Raw genomic sequence first — 17,327 nt, forward strand, 5'->3', positions numbered from 1 at the left:
CCAAATATTTCGCTGGAACGGGCAACTTCTGAAACAATAAGAGAGTAACGGTGTGTGTCGGTCTCTAATCTGAGGTTATCTTATTTAGTGCTTCTGGAAGCTTTGTATTGTTTAAAATAAAGGACATCATCCATTTTGGTCCAAAATCAAAAGTGCCGGCCAAAACATAAAAGTGCTGTATTTTGACAGAATACGTCCGCCTTAGCATCCTATTACTATGGCACCAAAGCTGTAGCATCGTAGTATTTGAGTTCTAAAAATATGTATATGAAACGTGAATGACTTTGATTTCAAATACTATGACGCACAGTGGTGCTACAGCTTTGGTGTCATAGTAACAAATACTAAGGCGGACGTATTCTGTCAGAATACAGCACTTTTTTTTGTTGGCCGGCACTTTTGATTTTGGACCAAAAATATATGAAACTTGGATGATGTCCTTTGGAACCTTTGTGATATTGAAACTCTGTTGTTCTGTGGAAGAGTGGATTGGAGGACTCTTTCGACTTGCGTTTGATTTCTTAAAATTTCTTAGGGATTAGAGTCGCTTTGAATAAATCTAACTGCCTAAGGCGGGAATCGAATGGGTTCATCCAGTATCTAAGTAGCTCAGATGGAAGAACAGTGGCTTGGTAAGCGAAAGGTCGTGCGTGGGTTTGATTCCCGCCGTAGGCAGTTTGATTTTTTCAAGTTGTTTATTTATAATTGCGTTTGAGTTCGATTCGCAGGTGGGATGTACTAATTTAAAAAAATATAATTTATTTAGTTTTTTTTATTTCATAAAAACAACGAGGAACAAGAAGGATAAATTGTAATTATCTTTTAAGATACAATGTCAATTTATCAAAGGTTCTTAGTGATGAATAATGATCCGCTTCGAGCTTCGTTACATAAATGTACTTATGTTTTCCTTTTTACCTACAGACAGCTGTTACATGTCAATGTGGCCACACCAACAATAAATACGCGTCAATATTTAAAGTACTATAGCTATGTTTTTAGCTCCAACTTGAGCAGACGCCATGAGATGTAATATTTGTGCTCGCTAACAACTGCGTAAAAAAATTTAATGAATGTACGACAAATTGCTCAGCGCCCCTAACGGCTACTTCCTACAACTAAACTCTTTTTATATTTTTTACGTACATCTAACGTAAACTCATGGTAAGCAGTAAGCACACTGATTGGCGATATTAGTCAACAAATCGATAAAATGTCTCGATAAACGATATAATGTGTCGCGTTCTAGGCTAGCTGAGATTTATTTTAAATTTTTAAAGAGCATAATGGACGCGAGCAGGATCGTCGCGTCAATCAGGAGCGACAGGCCCGCGCCGGGGGAAATAACGTAAGTGCCGCAGTTTCAGGCTCTAGCCATCGAGGCCTGTTCACACTCGGTGTGACACTTGCACGGGGACTTGCTTGTCATAGCATAGTTAATAATACTACACAGGACTGACGATAAACACAGGAACTATACGTCCGTAAACTAATTCCTGATCACACTCGAAGTGAAGAAACGTAAAATTTGTCACAAAAATGATGACATATTGGACAAGACTGACTATTACGCGGTGACGCAGTTTCAAGGTGTAACCATTGAGGTATCACACTCGGTGTGACATTTGCACAAGAACTTGCTTATCACAATAAAATGTATAATGCCATACGGGGCAAGACTGACTGCGTGCTGACGAGTAGTTAAGTAGTGCCGCAGTTTTAGGATCTGGCTATGGAAGCCTGTTCGCATTCGATGTGACACTTGCACGAGGATAGCACTTACCGTATCACTAGCACGAGAACATACGTAACACAAACATAATGACATACCTACAACCTGAAAATAAACAGCGAACCTGCAGAGAACCTAAAAGTTCCGTTACAAATTGATGTTACTCGTACACTTGCACGAGAACAAGCACTCCTTGTGTAACTTGCACGAGAACGAACACTTACGTGACACTTGCAAAAGAATTTACTTGTCATATACAAAATATAGGATACAGGATTACAGGAAAGGACAGCAACAACTGTAAGTAACGACTATGATCCCGCCTAATGGTGCGTCTGAGCTAGTCGACTAACACTAAGTAGTCGCTCGAGCAGTGTGAACACACTACAGGTGCGAAGTAACTCGTCGCCAACTAGTATAATGTTCTGCATACGTGAGCGACTATGATCCTGCCTAATGGCCGATTAGCGCTGAACGCGAGTGCTCTCCGCGGGACCCCGCAATCAATTATAAACTCTGTCTTGGCTCATTGCAGAGATTGGTGGCACTTACGCTTTGTTGATGGATTTGAGGTGTGAAGTGATGGGGAAAATCTTTCAATGATTAATCAATGGGGTTAACTTTTCATTGACTCTTCAAGCCCCGCGAATCGAGACACAATAGAAGTCAATTGTTATACGGTCTTATGCGACCGCTTGGGGTTTGATGGGTTAAAACACATATAGCAATTCGTTCGTTCGTTTCAGCCGAAAGACGTCCACTGCTGGACAAAGGCCTCCCCCAAGGATTTCCACGAAGACCGATCCAGGCACCTCCCGCGACCTTCGACATATAGCAAACCTATAAAAAATAGTCAATTCACATATTTTTACTTCTAAAGTATCAAAATAATACCGACTTTTTTCACTGACAGAACCTATTTTAAAGTGTAGACGTTCACAATTACGATTTTATTACAAAAACGGATCAAACAGGTCGAAAAAATGTCATAAAACGATATCAAAGGAAGCAATATCAGGCTCGTCTCGGTGTAATTAAAAAACTGGCTGACTTGAACGTTTCTCCTAAAATAATATAGGGGTCTTTTTAATTTTGGATAGTGTTGGAAGAATTAAAGTTGTTATTCATCATAATGATGATAATAAATCAACTTACCTATTGGACACGAGACCACAACGAGACGCAAATAATGATAGTGATAGGTGAATAGATGATCTATCATCTATTCACGAGTGAAAATGTAGCTTCACTGAAACCTCACATGGAGTTCTTCAGAGAACTTAGTATAGTGATTTTCTATTTTCTTATTATACACTTTAAGGGCTCTTTTCCACGGAGACATCCTGTTTTTTGCAGGATAATTTTAGGAGTACGTGATTTAATATTAAAACTCATACGAACTAAATGTTTGTACCTATGAAAGTTTTAACATTCATACAAACATTTCGTTTGCAGTGTCTCGCAAAAAGCCGATACGATCATACTCGGAATTTGAATTTCAAACACACTTGTGTGTTCATCCGATAGTCTGATTTTGCGGTATCCTGCATTACTGGATCCTGCAAAACTGGATTGCAATGGGAAAGGGCTAAGCTTTTGGCTCTAAGGCCCGATTCGGCCTAGCCATCTGAGAATACTCCTGGTAATAACTGGCACATTGACACTTTCAGTATGGGAAATATCTTAAAATGTCGAATAACTGAAGTTTTATTCTGAGATTAATATTTACTCTTGTTTAGTCGAATCCATCCTAAGACAAACAATGATTGTCATTGATGACGTGAGTGACAGTGCAGTGTTTGCCCGCGGGAGCGTGCAATGTTCACTTACATATCGATACGTGCACTAAGCGATTGGAATCGATCGTAATTCGATTGGTTGACACATTGTGATGCTGCGATTCGTGCTCTATTTGCGTAATAGAGTGTTAGTATGCCATGAGTAACGACACTTGATCAGAGGCAGTCCATTTAATTGGGAATTTGACACCATCTATATTTATAAAAGCGGAAGGTCACTGACTGACTGACTGACTCACTCACTCATCACGAAATCTCAGAAACTACAAGTGCTAGGAGTCTCAAATTTTGTATGGAGTGCTCACTAAAAACGGATTTTATGAAACTCTACCCCTAATGGGATAAAACAGGATCCACACGTACGAAGTCGCGGGCGGCCGCTTGTTCACAATAATTTTTGTAAAGCACATTTTTTTTAAAACACACTTCATTCTCATTTCAAAAACTCCATTAATTTTTTTCTAACTTATATGGGGCTATGTAAAAAATTGTGATTTAAATGAATGAGATTTATCTAATTTCTTTAGTCTCTACGTGTGATAGGCGTTGTAAATAAAAACACATGTCCCTTATAGTGCTCAGAATTATGTAAATCAATCATTAATATTCGCTTTAAAGAAACTTCATTTAAAATTCTTTTTGATCTGAAACTCGCACGGCGTGAATTTGCCAGTTTCGCCGTTTTTCCGAGTGAGCAACACTAATGTGAAATTGAGTTAGTTTGACGAAAGAATTTTTTACGGCTAGTGGACCTTTTAAGTAAATGTGTCGATTTAAGTGAACATTGTTAACAGCTGACTGAAAAATCGGTTAGTTAACTTTTTTTAGTAGAATAGAAATAGCTAGATTGTTCGGGAACCCGAATAAGATTTCTACGATGAAATCACATCGCGGTCGAAATTAGTAGAGCAGTATTACTTGTAGTAGGCTAGGTTCAGATAAATATGATGAGGTTATGAAAATAAATAAAGTTTTAAGTGTTACAATACAGGACAGAATAAAGTATTAGAGCCAAAGCACACGATGCATTGCGGCGCGCCGCACCGCAAAGATTTCGCCGTTTAGTGCGACGCGGCGCCGCACCACTTTTGTGTCCGCCACAGATATTTCTATGTAAGACGACGCAGCGACACCGCTCCGGCATCGCACCGCTGCCGCAACGCATCGTGTGCTTTGTCTCTCACATAAACACACCTATCAGCCTTAAGCAAGCGTATTTACAAGTGCCGTGTCCCACCCGGGTACAAATGTCGATCGTTAAGAGCCACTCGTCCATCACGGCAAATCGCACTACTTTGTCACGCGGCGACGCCCGCGGTCGGCAATAATATGCGGGGTAATCCTGAATGATGGGAGATCGGGTACACCCAGGTGTTAGGGATAGGTTTGTTTGAACCCTTAATTTTATAGGATCATCCGTCTACAAAAAAAAAATCTTTTTACGTATATTTTTTTTAAACTTATGTTCTCAAAAAATTCAAAAATATAATTCCTGGGATTGTCAAAATTATTTTAATTTTAAGTGTATTAATAACACCACCATTAATAACTGAGACTTATAAGCTTCCAAAACTTTTTTCTCTACATACGAGTAGGTCATATTTTTTAAAGTCAAACGCATTGGGACGTGTAAAAGAGCTTGTTAAAAGCACACTAAGTACTAGCAAAATAAATTCATTTGAATTTGGATGGTTCTAATAGTGTCGAACCCATAGCCATATTGTTTGCCTCCGCATAAAACACAAAGAGAATAAAACATTAATCAAATACCCAAAGACTATAAAGCAGGAAAAGCGTATTTATTCCCGATAAAGTTTCCAAAACCAAATCGCTGATCGCCAGGACACGACGAAAACATCAGACAAATGTGACAACAAACATGAAGGAATTCCCTTGTTTTCCTGGATCCGAACGTCCCGTTTAAAAAACAGGAGTTATCTGTCAGTAGAAGGAATATTGAATTTATTTATTTGTCTACCAATAACAATAAAAAGGATACACACCGAAATATCTAAGGGAATCGTGTATGAATGTTATTCGGATGTCTTTGTTAGTGTGAGTAATATGAATTTTGTGCGAAAGAGCCGGGGGGAGAACGGAAGAAGCAGAGAGTCACACTTTGTTGACAGTTCAAAGGCAATAGTAAACTTACATTAAGAAAAGTAGTTTATAGCCTTTTAGCCAGATTAGTTGACTTCTGATTTATGATAAATTATAAGCAACTATTACATCTTTTACAGGCAAGTTGTATTGTATATGACATTTAGGTAAGTTATGCTCGTTGTTGTCTCGTCCTCGATGATGAAAGATAACTAGTGTAGTCCCGGCTTATATCCTCTGGCGTCACCTTCGGACGAGACAATAACTTCGCATAATTACAGTCGAACTTCGCGTACAGGTAAGTTCGTTTGACTATTAATACTTAAGTAGAAAATGAGCAAGTTAGAAACCAGTTTCTGAAATTCGTCATAATAACAAACAAAAAGAAACTGGAATATGTTATCTTTGAATGTTACTATTTTTAGTATTCATAAGTTTACCACCTATCTACGATTTCCGCGTTCACCGGTGGAAGTAGGATATTTATAGGGCCCACTAAATCTTTCGCAGGTTATAATGTATCGCTGTCGTGTAACTCAGTGCGACATTGGCCACAGATTTACGAGACCATATTTTGGAACTATCGGGACTTGTGTGAATGACTGGGTTTTCTAAAGTAGCTGTTTTGAAATTGATGATTTATACTTCTAGACTCTTATCGTTCGCGATGAATTTTGTGTAAATTAAATAAAGATTTATCTTTGATATTAATTTAAACCGTGTATTTTAATCAACTTTTTTGTCAACTAGGTGCTATAAGCTAAATTGCTTGCTTACACATACATGCATCTTACGCCCGGATACCTACACAAACGATGCTTGCTTAAGTGAAGCAGCAAATCGAACGCACAGCGTTGAATAGAACTCTGTGATTGGTTCGTGTGTGACCATGTGCGTCCACGCGCACTGTGAGACCTCATAGTACCTGCATAGAGCGGGGTGCCGAAAGATGCCTGCAAATATCTGTCATCATTTACCTGACATCACAATTCGTCGGAATGAAACCCGTCTCAAGTTACTGTCTCCAACAAAGGTATTAGCCGATTCCAATCTCATCCGAGTTGGTGCGATATTGCGTTTTAAATTAATTGAACGCAATCAAATACCGGGAGGCGAGACATTCGTGGCACAGCCCATGGTAATGCAGTAAGTCTGCTAAGACATCTTCCTTAGGTGCCCAAGTCCCTGCCTCAGCTGATGGCTGTAGACAGTAAGCTACTGTCTCCTCTATGATCTTCACGCCCATGATCCCAGCGAACAATAAGGAAATCTAAACAGCCCTTGATCTAGAACTGACTGGTAACCACAAGGCATGCTCTGAGAAGAGACGTGCCGTGTAGCGTCACTTTTTAACAGTCTTCAAAAAAGGAGGTTCTATGTTCGGCTTTATGTATGTTTTTTTATCGGTAAAGAAGGAATATTATTTAATCACAGTGAATTTAATAGGTGCTGGTTTTATAATATTACCTACGTCTCTCCTTCTTTGCAGACTTTCCTTATCGATTCAAAGTTTGATGATTTATATCCTACAATGTCTTTACTAACTGGGATCAAATACACAAAGCAATTTTGCACTGTGTCCCATCCCGGCATAGAACCCAAAACCTCCAAACCATCGACTCATTATTTTATCTGTGCTACAAAGCCACTGCATCTACCTCTATTACATTTTCGACAAGTACCCCGTGAAAGCAAAAATACATCTTTCTTATTTCGCCGGGATACGGTCTAGTTTAGGCGAGCATCCGTGTAAATACGTAAAAGAAAGTATATTTTTCTGTTTGTGTATATCCGGGTTATTTGCAGTTGCAATCTAGCACGTTACCCATTTCCTGCTAAAAGGGGAGTACAAAATACATATGAATTTAGTTCTGCAGGTAAGTACCTACTATCATGATCTGAGGTACTATCACTCTGAAAAGTGACATGCGCAAAGAATTTAGAAAAATGTTGATTGTAAGCGGAGATTAACTATATTGTAAGTAATCTAAATATTATTTCACATTGCAATCAAAATTATACAAATCTACTTTGGCTGGGTTGCACCATCTTACGTCAACTTTAACAAACGTCAAGTCTGTTAAACTCCATACAAAAAACACCGGCTATGGTTATAGTCGCGGTTAAAATAAAGTGGTGCAACTCAGCCTTAGTTTGACTTACTTGACTTAAGGTCCTATGTCCCCTAGATGGGGCAGAGGGCGTGCACAACAGTCCTCCATCGCGTTCGGTCTTGAGCTTCGCGTTTGATCTTGCTCCAAGTCTTGTCGATCTTAGCCTTTGCGCTGTAGAAAATATAACACAATGATGATAGCATATTTTCGCAGTCTTATACTTACGCCTTATGTTACCTACCTACATGTATATTCGATTGGAAAACAGCTGGAAGTTTTATTTATTTGTCTCACTCGTACTCCTTAGTTCCAAAGCATTTTGACATTATTTTTCCACTGTTCCTTGAGAAACAAGCAACGTCACATACTCTCCGCAGTCTCACCCGAAGTACTGCGTCACGCGCTCACAAATTAGATTAGGTGCCCGAGTGTTCCCGGCTTAAAATTTCTACACGGATTAACGTATAATGAACCTGCAGAAATTCTCATTGGACGCTCATTTCAATTTGAATTTTATATTAAAAAACCGTGAGGGACACGCGTTTTTGCGTTAATTTAGCCTCTCTGAGAAGCTTTGATGAGGCACGTGGTGTTACAATAACGGGGTAAAATAAACCCTATGATATTTGCTAGAAGGCAAGTTGTCAAGGTCAAGTTGGCTTATCACTTGGAACCTAACGCCCGTATTTACAAACATTACTATGAGGTCTGACAGTGCGCGTGGACGCACAGGGTGACACATGAACCAATCACAGAGCTCTTTTCAATGCTGTGCGTTCGATTTGCTGCTTCACATAAGCAAGCATTATTTGCAAATACGGGCGTAAAAGCCTTCTGAATTATCACAGATAATAAAGCTTTTAATATTTTTTGTTTTGTTTCTGTGATTTCTTAAAATATCCATTGTATTTTTGCGTAACCTGCCTGTTGAGTGCACACGACCTTGATAATAACATGACCTAGTCTTGTATAATTATTGGTGATAGTTACATTATTTATGTTGTTGGATTTACACGTCACAGAATACCTAAAGTCAGACTAGAACTTCTTATGTACTAGTTAACTAATGTATAAAGCTGGGTACTCACCAGTGTGCTGAAACAGTTTCAGTTTCAGTGAAACCGCTAGATACCTAACAGTAACAAGATTGTGCGCGATTGAAACGATTTCCACTTTCGATGTCCAATGTCCATCGAGCGCAATTTGGCATAGTGCTCATTACCGATTCGAGTCGAACGACAATATCTGTTCGGTTACAGTTCAGACGGTTCGAATGTGAATGCAATGTAAGGGCACTCGCTCTTTGATTCACTGCACAAGCCCACAATTGTCAGCTCGACGAATCACTCATTTATCTTCGTTCCAGATACGAACATTAATATTTTTGGTTACAAAATGTTCAAAAGATACATTAATGATTCCGAGTTCTCGTTAGCAAGCGGAATATTCCGGTCGCTCACGGTTTTTGGTTACAGTAACAAGCAACGATTACAATTATAATGAAGGAATTCAGTGTTGTGCAGACGTAAGTTAATGATTTCGAAGAGCAGTGTAATAATTAAATGTAAGTGTAATAGGCCTTGGTGCTAGTTTGCTCTAACTTGCTATGCCTCTAGCTACGTTGCTAGTGTGAGCACTCAAGTGAACTTCAAGTGCGTTGATGTACCTTATCGACCATTCTAGAAGCCGAATTGGTTGTCATGACTCAAACAGAATGAGTAGAAGCAGCAATAAGGCACGAGGAAGGAGCTCTTGCCGATTTGATACAAGTGCAAAGATTCCACTCGCGAAACGCGTACTCGATATTTTTTTAGTGACAGTAACGGTAACCGTTACTAGTGTGTACCTAGCTCGACTCGAGTATTTACTTTGAGTTTAATTGCATGTATTACGGCCAGGTTACACAGTATGTTGACTGCGAGCCTACGAAAGAGACTAAACCTACGAGCTTTCTGAAACTCTTTGCAATCGCAAACCGCGTTTAATCAGTTTTTAGTGACATTACGTAAACTTTAACCGTTACATCTCACTAGAGTGTACCTAGCTCTTCTCGTGTATTTACTTTAAGGTTTACACGCACGTATTAGGGCCAGGTTACACAGTAACTTTACTGCGGGCCTACGAAAGAGACTAAGGCTACGAGCTTTTCGAAACTCGCTGCAATCGCAAACCGCGTTCGATCAGTTTTTAGTGACATTAACGTAAACGGTAACTGTTACATCTCACTAGTGTGAACTTACCTCTACATGCGTATTTACTTTGAGGTTATTTGCACGTATTAGGGCCAGGTTACACAGTAAGTTTACTGCGGGCCTATGAAAGAGACTATGAGCCTTTGTGCCACTAATTGTGCCGTGAACAATACGTTGCTACCGGCTGGCTAATGGCCGTGTTAGGGTGGTTTTGTCTTGGACACCTTTGAGAATGCCTGAGTATGTTTATGATACGTAAAACAATAATCATTGAAGAAAAGGTTTTTCATTAACAACAATTGCCACTTATCAGGTTCGGTTCACGAGGTATCGTTGTCACCTCTTATTTAAAACTTCGAAAATTCATTCAACCCATTGCAAAACGACCAGAATAGTGCACCACTCTCTGGACCTATCGGCGGATACTTTTTTTTTGCGTCAGGAAAATACATTAATTTGTATGCCCACTATTACCCACCAGCCGCGGGGGCAGTTAGTGGGTTATGTGGGGTTCTCCCTGCCAGAAGGGCAGGGTCTACCCACTAAAAACCTGACGTTGCCCTCGGTAGCCATATGAGTCGGGAACGCGGGACATCACTATTGGCGTTTTGCCTCAAGCATTCGTCCGCGTTCCCTGCTCGGCATTCGGCTCGCTTAGTGCGCAGCCCCAAACCAAGGAAGACGTCTATACGCCTTCAACCTCCTGCGAGCGGCACGCAGGACACGTGCTGCGCCGTCGCGGCCTCTTTAGACGCCACCAGACACCCCCGTGTCTGATGGCCGAGGCCTATTAGGAAGGGGCAGATGGAGGTCATAGAGCCTCCTGCTGTGCCCATGACGTCGGCGGCGGGCAATGGATGCGTCAGGTGATGCTTCTCGCTCCCTCTCCGCCGCTTCCTTCTGTGACATGACTGGTTCACAGAAGGTGAGAACTTCACGCCACGCCTCCTCTCCATTGGTCATATGGTGGACTAAGACCGGTAGAGAGAGGTCATTGCCTGTGCATATCGGCGGATACTGGCGCAACCTTTGCATGCAGTCATGTTTGCGTACCTAATTCTTTTTTGTCCTGGTTTTCACGACCACAAATTCACTACGCAGCTAAGTTATTTATGGTAGTAAATTAAAACACCAATATCATCACTCATCATCAGCCTCTAGTAGTACATGCCTCCTGGGTCTTTTGCGACTTTGGTTTCCCGCGACCGTAAGGTTATCGGTGTCTTCTAATGTACTAACTACTACTTTAAAAGCCTATCCTTAATATTTAAGAGCTAAACGACTATGTGCCCGACATGATCCTCGACACTCGCGATGAATGTAATTACCCCGGTAATACGGCAGTGCCGCCCGGCACACGCGTCGCTTTTGTGCGCTAATTGTGCCAGGAGAACAATGCTGGCTAGATGAGCTAATGGTAACCTCTATAACCCCTATGTTGTTACAATGGTCTCGCTTATTTATGATATAACCTCTGTCGTAAAAAGTTTAGTGTGTGCTTACCATGAGTTTACGTTAGGTGTGCTCGCTAGCGACTACGTAAATAACCCTCCTTCTGGCGCAGTCGGGTAAAAAAATGTATGACAAAAAATTCCACTGTACAGGAGAGTGACAAATATTTTATGCAGTTTTATTACTACAGCTGATAGAGACAAAATAGAGTTTAAATCATAACGACGCTTTTTAATGTCTACCTAGTACCTACTGAAAATACTACTAAATGTCTGATATTAGCGCAGAATAATGTCCCTACACTTTTACAACGTTTGACGCTCTCAACTTAGTTCACTTCATAAAATTAGGTCTCATTAATTTACCCATTAAAGCCAAAATGTTCCATTCTGAGTTAAAAATATCCTTTATCATTTTATGGAGCTTGTTTACTAAAAATATCAGAGGAAAAAAATACACAAAACATTTTATACTGAGTTATTGTAATTTAAAATACGCTCTCAAGTCGGAACTTCACAAAAGCAAAGAAGTACTAACAAAACCCAACTATGTAGATGCAGTACCGTAAAACATAGCAAGTAATGAATAAGCAAGTCGGCAACAATGTATTTTGAAGCATTTTCGTACTTACTACCTCTGAAGTGGCACCGGCGCAAATTCTTAGGCTGGGTTACACCATCTTACTTTGACTCTTTGGTTCCCAAACCTATTTGAGACGCGCCCCCTTTCGACCATACAAATTCTGCGCCCCCCCAAGTCAAGATTTTGGTCGTATCGAGCATTCTGAAATTTATTCTCTCAGCGGTCGCAGGGTTAAGGGTAAAAGTACACAGATGCTCCGCGCCCTTTTTTAAAGGTCTTTGCGCCACTTTGGGAATCAATGCTTTAACGTCAAAAATTCGTCAGACTCCATACAAAAACACCGGTTATCGTTAAAGTTACGATTAGAGTAAGGTGGTGCAACTCAGCCTTGAGTGTTTAATGTTTATGCACAATTGTTAAGAAATGGACTTTATGAGAATCTTCGCTATTAAAACTGACTTTTTGCGATCTGCAAAGTTACGAACGACAGTTGTAATTCCGAAATCGCTTCGGTTAGACGTTTTTGTAGATATCTGATGTGGTTCAATAGGAACGAAGAGTCATACGTCTGAAGCGCGAAATAAATTACTTTTTAGATATTCAGGGTCAATCTAACATAGTACTTATCAAACTGAAAAATCCAGAGATTTCTCAATTTTTGTTTTCATTTGGGAATCGAACGTAAGTTTATCCCTGGATTCCCTGGTCAAACACACTGGATCTTAAAGAAAAAGGATCGATTAGAAAATCTTCAATATCTTCAAAAGTACTTGACTTAGCTTTCATCTTTTACTCAAAGACAATATTCCCAGTAATCTGTAACAGGGATTGGTCTGGCTGTTTCCTTCGTATGTAATACGAAGGAAACAGCCAGACCAATTCAAGTAAGCATGTTTCACAAATAATTGCATAATTATATGTTGCGGCTGCAACAATGTGTTTTGCGAAGTATTTTCTTGCCTCGACGTGGCACGACGACGCAAATCCTTAACGTTCCCGCGAGCTAAGGCTTCTTACACGCTCGCGTTTGTTGTATAACATTTGTGCGAGTAGCAAGAAACTGGTTAAGTAATTTGTTTGCCGTAGCTGTGGGAAAAAGAATTTTATTTTTTTAAGTTAAATGTAGAGTTCCGTGCTAGTTTTGAATTTAAATTTGAATTTAAGGAATTGTTTGTAAAATGTAATGCATAACTTTGAAATTAACTAACTAAGATGGCGTAGCGACTACAAGTGGAGTGGCCTTCGACAAAAGAATTTTCACTCCGGTCTGTTCTGCGCCACCTCTAGCTCTCTTACCAACTTTGAAATTACGTTATAATTATTAGATGCAGATAAATTGCATTGAATTAACATTGAATTTGACCCAAAGAATGTCGCTTTTCGCAAAAATTAAGAAAAAGCTTATGAATGTAAAATAAATTATTGCATGAACAGAAAAATTATACCAATTTAGCTACAAACTTAACGTATTTGTACTCGTAAGATCTTAGTTCACAGCCTGTCTAGTAGCGCACATATCTTTGAATACGATACGCCTAACCTTGACTCGCACCAACCCTGTGGCAACAAAATAAAAATGGATGTTTAGTGTTCCCAATAATCAGGTTTGTTTCCATTCCAGTTGTTGCGAATGTCGGAGCAAATGACGCGGTAAAGATGATAGTGAAGCGTTATGGTCTTGTTTTGAATAGGTCTCCACGGAATGGCCTTTTTATCCCTGGATCCACATTGGAGTGCGATTATCTTTTACATAGCTTTTTATAACATAGATTTAGCTGTACGATTGTAAAGTTTTATTTTGAAATCTACGTACCTAAACTGCGAAGTGACACAAGGGGTGTATTTGAGTCCCGTTACTCTGTGCAGTGGACAAGAGAGACACTATGTTTTTTGTTTCTACCTTTTCTACTTTGTACACCGATTTGATTCCCTCAGAGACGAACTTCGCACAGCTACGAGAATTCGTGTATAACTGGCACGAGACGAGCCTGTTCGAGCTATCTGAAAACATAGCGTATTTGTACAGCCCTAGAAGCACCCTAGACTCACCAGTCTTAGGGACAAAGTGATAAGAGAAAGAATTGGTAAGGAGTCAAGAAGTGCGATGCTCCCAATCTATCCAAAGCAGCTGCGCTCATCACTCGCGTTTTGGCAACCACGAGGGTGGTATGGCGATGAGGGTTGGCAGTATAACCGCGAAGTTGTTCAGGCCATAGTGTTGGCTGATTTGATCTTATCAGTGATTCTGCTGCAAGCATGCAGCTGGCCTACTGCAGTCAGAACAACGCTGAATAGTTCGGACATCACCGCAACTTCGGGCTACGTGCTCCCGCGTTGTTTTAAGATCAAGGAGCACAACTATTTGCACTTCGCAAATTTGATTTCCAGGTGTGGCTTTTGATTTAAAATTTCGAGATAGTTCCTTAAGTTGGCTCACCAGAGTAATACACCAAATACCGTCTGACTTTAAAATTGTTTAGACAGCTTTGAACAGAGAAATTCGAAAAAATTTGGCTGAGTTGCACCACCTAACTTTGACCGTAACTATAACGATAACCGGTGCAGCGGTGTTTTTTTGTATGGTTTTTGACAGATGTTTGACGTTTGTCTTACTTATTATTTTAAACTAAACGATACGATATGTCAAACATTTGAATGCTAACTGAGAATATGGGGTTTTTACTTTTTTCCGGGTAATTTTTCGAACTTGCCGAATTGTTCTCACTTTTGTGCACCTACTTAATAATGTTTCTTTCATTGTAAACTGGTTAAAACAGATTAAATACAGTTATTTCTTAATAATTATCAATGTTTCTGATATAAGTATGTATTAATGTGTATGTATTAATACGGTACAGAATGCTATAATGTGATTAATATGGCTGCAGGTCGCACCCTTAACCTCGTTATAGGAAACCCAATACCCGATAGTTCAGCAGGATGTCGAGTAGCTACAAACAATCACATGCAATCAAATTATACCGCTTACATAATCTTACTGTTCATAATGCATGTCTTAAGTTAAAGTAAGTTACAAATTAATACACTTTGTTACTGTTAACAATACAAGAGTCAAGTAAGTTATACCTAAATTAATTTTCATTTTTCTCACTTAGTCTTACGTCTTTTCCCAACTCGGTAGCGTAACTAAATTGTTAACAACTCCAAAAATCTCATGGAATTAGATAGTTGTCAGGGATAAAATAAAATGGATTTTGTAAGAAAAGTTATGGGGGGTTATTTTGACGTTACCTACCTTATTTTAGTCATGTTTCATCCATTATTTATAATGGATTATTACATTGTCTATAATTAAGATATATGCTAGAGAATTTCCTGGTATGCTAGATGAAATTAGAGCAATCAATTTTCCAGTTTTCAATGAAAATCCCTACCATTTGGAAGTATAGAGTGCCTTCAGCACATTGCACTCTATTTTTCAACCGACTTCAAAAAGGAGGAGGTTCTCAATTCGACCCGTATGTTTTTTTTCTATGTTTGTTACGCGATAACTCCGCCAATTATGAACCGATTTGAACAAATCTTTTTTCGGCGTATAGGTAATACCTCAAGGGTGGTCCCATTTAAATTTAATAATAGAAAAAACAACCCCCAAGGGTGGAAAATTGGGGATGAACTTTTTTATACGCAATATCTCCGCCGATTATAAATCAATTTGAACGATTATTTTTTTGTTGAATAGGTATTATCAAAAGGGTGGTTTCATGCGAATTTGAAGAAAATATTTCACCCCCAAGGGTGTAAAATTGGGGATGAACTTTTTTATACGCAATATTTTTAATTTTTAGATTTTTTTGTGTTCACGCATTTGAAGTCGGTTTTATTTTTTTTTAAAGTTAATTACTGTGGAAAAGTAGCATCTATCACAATTAAATAAGTCTCCACAGTGTTCAGCTTGATGTGCTGTTGTCTGTAATTTAAAATGATGATAAAATGATGATAAAAATAAGATAAAATGGCATTAAAGGGACACAGTCAGTGCCTGAGTTATGGGAGCAGTACGGGATTGATTTTGACATAATTATTGACATGACAGAGCATATAATTTACGATTATAGGAAATTATATTTTTAGTTGTTACATAAAAGTAACAATTTCCACAGTGCGCAGCTTGATGTGCCTTTGTTTGTATTGCAGTGACTATATTTTGTGCGCTACAAGGACTTTCGCGTGGCTGTGACGTCACCCCCTTCACGCTCTACTATTGAAATATGGCCTTTTGCAATCTCTACAAGCTAAATGTGCGCAAACTGTTCTATTTTGTGCACTCAAATGCTATGTGGTAAATAGATACAGTCTGTATAAGTAAGTTGAGAAAGTGAAGCTCACTTCCACCATCGTCCTGATCATCACCTTCCATCAGGTGAAATTCAGGCCAAGAACTTTTCTTTTATGAACAAAAAAAGTTTGTCTAACAAGTATACTTTTACTTAGTACGGGCGGCGCAGGACCTGTCATTGTGGTAATCCTTTGCCCAGCAGTGGACGTTATGTGGCTGAACGATAGTTTTAATGCGCGAAGATAACAATAAATTAGCGTTAAATAAAATGCATTTATTTCAAACCTGTCGAGTCCATAAATAGGCTAGTTTCCTAAAAAACTTTTTTTAGTCCGTAAATTTTAATATAAAAATATATTGGACACGCATATTTTTAATTGTCAATCAAACAAATAATTACAAAGTTACAATGCGTTGAAGTTCCGCGCGACGTCATAAAGTGCTGCACTTTTACGCACTCACTGACGTCACGGGCCTTTTCTTTAGAACTTTGGCACGCTTTATCTATTAGCACGCATTATTCTGCTTAGCTATGCTTCAAACTCGATTCAATTTCAAAAGGAGGCTTTTAGGAATTATTTTTGAGATTCAATTTTGAATTAGTTATAATATTCCTAATATTAGTTTATAAATAACAGTCCTTATTATCTGCAACTAAATCGTTTATTATGCGAGAGACAAGAGGAATATTCTCTCTAGTAAAGGTATCGCTGTTCGCCGCAGACGCACTGTTTGCCCGTGCGCCACCGACACAAAGCCAGCCGCGCATTTACAATCTATCTACTGCGCTTAGTGTAAGAAATGTTACATCTCTAATAGGTCATTCCTTTAAAAATTACTGGTGGAACTTGAATCCACGATTAATAGTTAACGCCACCGGACCCACTGCAGTGCCGAGTGAGAAGTAATTTTACACAGACACCTTCATTAGCTAGTGTTTAGCGTACCTACGTGTCTTGTTGTAGGATCTTTTTATGTTACTATTTTTTATAGCTCTTTAATTTATAAACAAAATTAGCCTACTATAGTCTGGTCTGCGAGCACGTAGAATTTTGT

The sequence above is a fragment of the Ostrinia furnacalis genome, unplaced genomic scaffold (assembly GCF_004193835.3).
Source record: "Ostrinia furnacalis isolate ACB-3 unplaced genomic scaffold, ASM419383v2 OfSCF5394, whole genome shotgun sequence".
NCBI classification, from domain to species: Eukaryota; Metazoa; Arthropoda; class Insecta; order Lepidoptera; family Crambidae; genus Ostrinia; species Ostrinia furnacalis.